Raw genomic sequence first — 8,787 nt, 5'->3', positions numbered from 1 at the left:
TATATCTATATACATACATGTATATATATATATATATATATATATATATATATATATATATATATATTTGTAATTCTAATAAATGCTAATACTTCCAATTTATTTGTAATTCTAATTAGTCAATTTACATATATACCCCCATACAATACCTTAAATTACGATAACAGTCATGTTAAGCAACGTGGTAAGTATCGCAAAATTTCAATTCGCCAAATAAGAATAAAAATAATATAGTAATTAAGCAATGATGTATCGACATGCGAATCTTTGTCTAGTATTTTTGGGGTGTTACAACTCTCTCCCCCTTAAAGAATTTTTTCTCGAAATTTATCTTAGACTAGTTAGATAACAAGTGCGGATATTGTGTCCTCGCATCTTCTTCTCTCTCCCAGGTAGCTTCGTTTTCGGAATGGTGTATCGACATGCGAATCTTTGTATAGTATTCTTATCTCTCCCAGGTAGGTTCATTTTCGGAATGGTTCCTCCAAAGTACCTTTACTAAGGAGATTCTCTTGTTCCTAAGCTGCTTTACTTCCCAAGCTTGAATTAGGATAGGTTCTTCATTATACGTGAAGTCTTGACTAACCTTTATAGATTCAACTGTAAGAACATGAGATGAATTAGAACGGTATCTTCTCATCATAGAAACATGGAAGACATAGTACATCTTGTCTAACTCAGGAGTTAAAGCCAATTTATATGCAACTGGTCCAACCCTTACAAGTATCTCATAAGGTCCAATAAATCAGGGACTAAGTTTTCCTTTTTGGCCAAATACTTTATCTCCAACTTGATATTAAATGTCTCGCCTTTTAATATCAACGTACGACACAACAAAGAAATAGATTTGTCAGTTACCAAGAGGGAGTGTGTGTGTCGGATTCAAGCCAAAAAGAGTTAGTTTTTCTCTTGATTTCGAAGAACAATTGTTTAGCGAATGTTATAATGTTCTTAGACTTGAGGGAAGACGAATTCAATCAAAGTAGGTGTAAAGTATATAGATACAAAATGATCCTTATCATATGTACACATGTCACCAAAAGGGGCTGCCCCTAAAAATAGTTGGCTGCCCAAAAAGCATGCATATACACCTTTATGTATATACTTAATGCCAATACTTCCAATTTATTTGTAATTCTAATTACTCAATTTCAATATATACCCCCATACAATACCTTAAAATATGATAACATTTATGTTTAGCAAGTTTGTATGTATCGCAACATTTCAAGTCGTCAAATAAGAACAAAACATAATATTGCAATTAAGCAATGATGTATCAACATGTGAATCTTTGTTTAGTATTTTGGGGTGTTACAATTATTCCCCTCTAATATCCGGGGCTTGATTTGAAGCATTCTTGACACCTTAAGCATTTATCTTGTTCCTTTTTTTAGGATTGTTACATTAAGGGTTAAGTATTGTCTTTTCATTAGAGTTTAGACAACCCATATAATGATACAAGACTCCCAAATTAATTTATCCTAGAAACCCAAAATAACCCGAAGAAGAAGAAGAAGAAGAAGAAGAAGAAGAAGAAGAAGAGTGTTGTCAAGCTAGGTCAAATTCTTTCAATATTCTAATATTTGTGAGGGCATTATAATTGAGGTATGATATCTTATTCTTATATGGATTCTTCCATCCATGGAGCCCACTAGATATCCCCCAATTTTGAAGATGAACCCCAATTGTAGTTAGGGTTTCCTCCTTTATTGTGGGTAGTGTTTTATTTTGAACCAATTGGGTGGATAATGATCAATTATGATAGAATTAGTAGTGATTAGTGAATCATGTTATTATGAAAAAATTTGACGTTTTTTATGGCTAGTCCTAGTCTAATAAACGAAATTGAAGTAATGTAGGTTTATGCCTTGTGAAATGTAATTGAGGATTCACAGATGATCTTCTAGAATTGGAGATATGTATAGTAAATGATAAAAAATAAAAGCATGTCGACATGAATTGATCTAAATTTTAGTATATGTGATGGATCATGACTAGTAAGGCTTTAGATACAACTTTTATGATGATATATGACTAGAATCACTTAATAATGAAGCATGTGAGTCAAATTCCTTGTAACCTAAGTAGATATGATGATTGTAAGAAGCAATGATTTTAGAGTAAGGTTTGTAGTCATGAAGTTACAATTTTAGGGCTTTGAAAGTAAAGCTCATATGTTGAATTATGCTTGTAGTGGCTTTGAGAGTGAAACCTATATGAAAATGGTAGACTAGTAGATATCATTGTTGCGGAAGGAATTTACCCACCTCATCTACCTTATGAATGTTTAATGCATAAAGTAATTGAATCATGAAACATGGATTGGTTGTCAAGGACATCCCTCCACGAGTTATGTGATATGTAACACTTAATAACTTGTCTAAGAGGTGTATGCTTGTTCCTAATGGATATTGGCAATGAGATGGAAGTTCACAGATAGTTAGGTCCGGGTCTCCAAGAAAAAGGATGGTCACACCTAGTTGAGTACGGGCTTCAAAAGTTATGGGGACGGGGTGTGGGGGGTAATCTCACATATTAGAGTCCGGGTTTTCCCAAATTAGGTTCCATGGGATGCAAGACTTCACATAGAAAAGTCCGGGTTATTTGTAGCACTCTCCTTATCCAATGACCTAAGACATACTTGAAAAGGTATTTCTAAGTGTTCAAAAGCATTAAAGAACTTAGACATGCTTAATAAACTATCTCATAGTTTTCAAGTTAATAATGAACTTGTAACGACCGGATTCTTTCGTTATAGAAATGCCAATGGGAGAAAATTTTGGGCCGAAAAAACTTTTCATAGTATTTAAATTTTTCCAACTTTGTTCAAATTTGTATTAAATCAGAGTAGTTGAGGTGTAGGGAAATCTGGTTTCAATCTACTAAATTAATCATTATATTTATTCCATGAGTGATTAGATAAATCGCTAAGGAATCTGTACGACTTTACAGAATTAAATTTAGACGTGTAAATCTCCGGAAATTGATCTTAGCATGAAAGGTATTTTGTGAGCGTTGTTTGTTAGAGGTGTGTTGTGAAAAGGGGGGGGGGGAATGGAATTCCTTTATGTACCATTCTGTTATGATTTGTGCTATTGTAGCGGGATCGGTGCCGCTGTAATCGAATAGTGGCTGCAGTTGTGAACGAGTCAAAAATTAAAATCATAAGTTCAAGACGAGAGCTCACTGTTTCAAAAATGCCGTTGTAGTGGGACTTTAGGATGTTGTGGCGCCATTGTGCAATGGGGTGAGGGTCGATGTAGCGTGGCAAGCGCGAACTAAGTCGTTAATTAAACCCTCAATGACCTTATCTTTCCCTTTTTAACTTTAAGAACTAAGGAACCACCCTTGGGCAATTTCTGCTCGTTTTTCACAATTCTTAAGAATAAAGGTAAGCTTTTAACTCCCTGAATTTGTATTTTGATCCGTAGAATAGAACAGATTGGGTCGATAATGATGAGAGAGGGTTTTCTTTGATCTTGAATCTATGGTGAAAACAACCCTAATTTGGAGATTTTGGATCATGGGTTGGTCCAGGGTTTGTTAGAATTGTTAATAATCTGGGTAATTGGTGATTTTTACTGATCCCGATATATTATTGATTATTTATGGACCATGAACAAGCGGAATTAATCCGTAAAGGGAAGAATCAAGTTTCTTAGGGTTAAAATCTTGTTTCGAGGTTAGTGATGGTTGTGATTCTATGATTATGTGATTTTTGTTTGTTGGTTCTTCATTATGATAATTGTATATGTCTGAATGTTACAATATTGATCACACTTGTTGTAGATGAAATAGTTGAATGATGGTTTCCATGAAATAATGATGTAAATGTATGATATTAATGATGTACTTGTGACTTTGATTGGGATCGGTTGTGACGTTTCAGCATAAATGTACGATTGATTTCCATGCTCCGACATTACAATGGGATTAGATTGCGACGTTACAACAAGTAAAATGGTTGGGTTTAGGTGAGAGGAACAATGATTTTTGATAATGGTATATTGATGATCATGGTGATAATATTGTTTATGTTGATATATTATGCACGTGATTATAATATTTTTTAACTTAATTATGTTACACTGCTGTGACAGCCACATGATTCTACCAATACACTTTGGTTGTGTACTGATACTACACTTGCTTTTATTTTTGTGGAGTACATGATATCTTCAAGAGGATATTGATAGACTTCACTTAGGAGATTATGGATCGTCACATCAAATTCAAGGGTGATCCAAATCATCTAAGCTTCCATGAAATTTACTTTCGTCTCTCTCAACCATTTTCTGATTTAGAAATTTGTTTTAGTTAGTTGATTATTTCATTAGTTGGGGTTGTGACCCTTCGTGTTTAGACTTTGATCATTGATTCGACGTTTTGGTACACTAACTTTCAGGTTTTAGGTTATTCCTTCCGCATTTGTTAAGTTTGTTCTTTAAATTTATTGTTGATGTTTTATGAGAACATTGTTTATGAGTTATTAATCTGTTTTAGTAGTTTAGAGGACTTAGTTTTTGTTTAGTTGCTTGTGTTGAGTTGTAGTAGTGGTTCTTCCATGGGTTGGTTCGTGTGGGTGCCAATCACCACGGTTTGGATCGTGACAGAACTTAGACATGCTCACTGAAGTATCTCATACGGTTCAGATAATATAGAAGAGTGACTAAGATGTGCTTACAAGAGTATCTCCTAGTGTTCCAATGTCTTAAAACATTGATTAGTCCCCAACCAAGAAGTAAGATTATGAGGACCTAAAGTGGCAGTTAGCATGGGTAGGATTATGTAGTCTTATTCATACATTGCACAAGTATGACTTATCGTTAACTAGAAAGTGTTTCTCTTATTTGATATATGTTTAGATAGGATAGCGCTATAGTTGCATTCCTTGTGTTGAATGACTAAAGGTGACAGATTCCCTTATCTATAGGAAGTAAGCTAAGGATGAGATCTAGGATGGTAATTATGTATGATGGCCTAAGGTGGTACTTAGTGTTGGTGAGATTATACGGTCTTATCAGTGCATTGCACAAGTATGACTTGAAGCTAATTATGAAGTGTTATTCTTATGATATGAAGGACTAAGGGTTGACTAATGCTTATATGATGCCTATGCCGGAGATTATGTTTTTGACTATGTTGTTCTCTCTTATGCTTATAGTTTGTGTTTCATGAAGTATCTCTTATGATATGTCATATGGCTCATGTTGACTAACCCTTATGTTATGATCTTATGATGTTATGCTAGCTATCATATTTAGTACTTTTGTACTAACGCATACTCTTGCCTACATTCTCATCAAATGTAGGGTATGGCGATTTTGAGTTCCATTCTTGTGGCTAGGATTCTAGAAGAGCAAGGAGTTGAAACATGGTGAATCCTCATAGCATCGAGTATTTAATCAAATTTCCTTTGTGTCGTTTACTTTCATGTCTTGAGACTATTGTATGGTTTATGTCCCAAGAGTTATTCAAAGTTGTTTAGATGGTTTGAGACTAGTGTAATAAGACTTCTGCATTGCTTTTATAAAGAATTTGATTGCATGGAAAATGTTTTAAAATTTTCGTACATTTCTATTATCTTATGTTATGATATGATAAGTGACTTACATTGATCCCTTTGAGATTTTATGTGTCATGTTACATCTAGGGTGACCCCTGGGCCGTGACATTATTTGTGGTGGGATAGAGGTGAAAAAAAGAAAGTTTCATTGGTGTCATGGGAAAAAGTTTGCTGTCCAAAGAGGCAGGGAGGTCTGTAGGCAAGCTTGTATGGCAGATAGCTGTAAACAAAGAGTCTCTATGGGTCAAATAGGTGTTTGGAGTGTACATCAAAGCAGGAACTGTTTGGAATCATCAAGCTCCAATAGACAACAGTTGGTATTGGAGTAACATAAGAGCACCAAAGGAGCAAATGCAGCATTGTATACAAATGGACAATTCAATCTTACACCTAGGGGAGAATACTCAATAACTGGGGGGTATCTTGCACAACTGGGCCAACAAGAATCACTGCAAACTGCAAAATTTATCTGGAACTCTGTCTCACTAGCTAGGCAGAGGTTCATCATGTGGTTAGCAACATAAAAGAAATGTTATTGAACATAAAGATACAACTTGATGACAGTAAATGTTGATTATGTCAAGATGCAGTGATGGAAACAAATAAACACTTGTTTGTACATTGTGAATGTATTACAAAGGTGAGAGATGCACTCCTAAGTTCAGAAAACATCAATAATCTGCCTGCAGGGAAGTTGAACAACATAATGGAACTGATAAAGAAGAAACATTGGAAGAAATTCATAAAGGAAGATGTGGCAGCACTGTCAGGAGCTATGGTATACCAGATTTACAAAGCAAGAAACTGGAAACAATTTAAAGGAGTTAGCTTACGACACACACATAGTTAGGAAAATCACTCGTGAAATATTGGGAAGGAAAGAAATGTATGCAGATTCAAAGAAAGCTATTAGATGTAGAAATTTTTGGCAAAATTTATGTAACTGGACTTAGTTTTTATTTAGTTTGAGACCTTGTACTCATTCATCCCTAAGTAGGGGTAATGAGAAATGGTGCTTCTCAGCTTGAAAGGTGTTCTTTTTATTAATGGAAATATTTACATTGGTTGCCAAAAAAATATATTAATAATAATGATATATTATCTATCTATAAATATAATAGGAGAGCTGATGGTGTATATGTGTAAGGATAAAAAAATACATATTTTTTTAAATAATTAAAAATATTAATTAATGTAAAATAATTATATATTAAATTACTCGTTAATTTTAAAAAAATATTTCGAATTGTTTTAAAATAAACCATATGTAATTCCTTTTTTGTGGAAATGTATCTTTATCTATCTTTCCACAACCTTCTTATTTATAACAAAATAAATGCATATAATAATAATAATAATAATAATAATAATAATAATAATAATAATAATAATAATAATAATAATAACAACAACAATAACAATAACAATAACAATAACAATAACAATAATAATAACAATAACAATAACAACAACAACAACAACAATAATAATAATAATAATAATAATAATAAAATAATAATAATTATAATAATCATTATTTATTATTAAATTGACTAAATTAATCTAAATCCGATTACAAAAATAAAATACAAACATAAAAAGAAAAAAACACTAAAAACAGGTTTTTACTTCAAATTTTTATTTTGAAAGAATAATATAACTACATTTTCTAAAAAAAAATAATTTGCATTACATATGACAACAAAAATAAACGTTTAAAAAAAAAAGGAAAAAATCTTTAAAAAAGTTATGAAACTATAGTATAAGAAGAAGAAAGTAGAGAGAAGAGAAGACTTATTATTTATCTTCAGGGATGATTTTACAATGAAGACGACCCCTCTATTTATAGGAAAAATCTAACTTGGTCCTCAAGTAGGATTCCTAACTATAACCTAAAAATACTCCACATAGTAGACATTTACTATAATACAAATACTTCATAAAAGTCCCCCTGAATGTCCAATTCATAAATTATGTGCCTTGTCAAAAATCTTAGTAAAAAAACCTTTAAAAAAGAAAAAAATTTAGTGAAGGAAAAGAGTACACATATCTACTATTAGGCATCAAGGGGTCCTCCTTAAAAATCTTCCAAGAAAATCCTAATGAAAAGAACCTCCCAAGTGAAAAACAATACAACGCGTATTAACTCCCCCTAATGAAAACATCAATCCAGAAACTTGAATCTTCGTATTTAAATATTGTGCACCATTTTCTTGAAAGTTGTAGTTGGTAGAGACTTGATGAATAGGTCGGCCACATTGTTATTGAACGAATCTTTTGCACATTTATATCACCATTCTTTGGGAGTTCATGTGTATAGAAAAGTTTTGGTGAAATTTGCTTTGATCCATCTTCTTTTATGAATCCTCCCTTAAGTTGTGCTATCATGTTGCATTATCATCACAAAAAGTGGTGGATATCTTATCACACTCTAAACCATATTTTTCTCGAATAAGATGTATCATAGACCTTAACCACACACATTCTCTATTTGCTTCATGAATAGTTATTATCTCAGCATGATTTGAAGAAGTGGCTACGATAGATTGTTTTGTTGATCTCCAAGGTATAACAACCCCCCACATGTAAACACATAGTCTGTTTAGGATCGAGCTTTGTGTGGATAAGATAAATATGATGCATCATCCTAACCAAAAATATTGGGACTACAATTTTTAGAACAAATAAGCCCATATTTGTTGTCCCTTTAACATATCGCTATATGTGTTTGATATCATTCCAATTGCACTAAGATATGGTACTTCAAAATCAAGAATTTCCTCATCCTTTTCTTGAGGTCGGAATGGATCCTTATTCACATCAAGTGAGCGAACAACCATACAAAATCTTTTCAACACTTTTTCTATGTAGGCAGATGGATGAACAAAAATAATATTTGTCAAATTCTCAATGTTCAAACAAAGACATAATTTTGTCGTTCCAAAATCTTTCATCTCAAATTTGTTATTTAAACAATCAATTGCTTTTTGAAGCTCTATTGGAGTTCTAATAGGATTTATATCATCAACATATATAGCAAGTATAATAAATTTCGATGTTGTTTTCTTTAAAAAAACACATGCATAAATTTCATCATTTGTGTAATCTTTCATAAATAAATACTCACTAAGACGGTTATACCACGTGCGTCCAGATTGCTTGAAACCATATAATAATCTTTGCAATTTAATGGAAAACATTTTTTGAGATTTTGGATT

This window comes from Solanum pennellii, chromosome 8, assembly GCF_001406875.1.
Source record: "Solanum pennellii chromosome 8, SPENNV200".
NCBI classification, from domain to species: Eukaryota; Viridiplantae; Streptophyta; class Magnoliopsida; order Solanales; family Solanaceae; genus Solanum; species Solanum pennellii.
The sequence above is the reverse complement of the archived record's forward strand: the minus strand, read 5'-3'. Positions refer to the sequence as shown.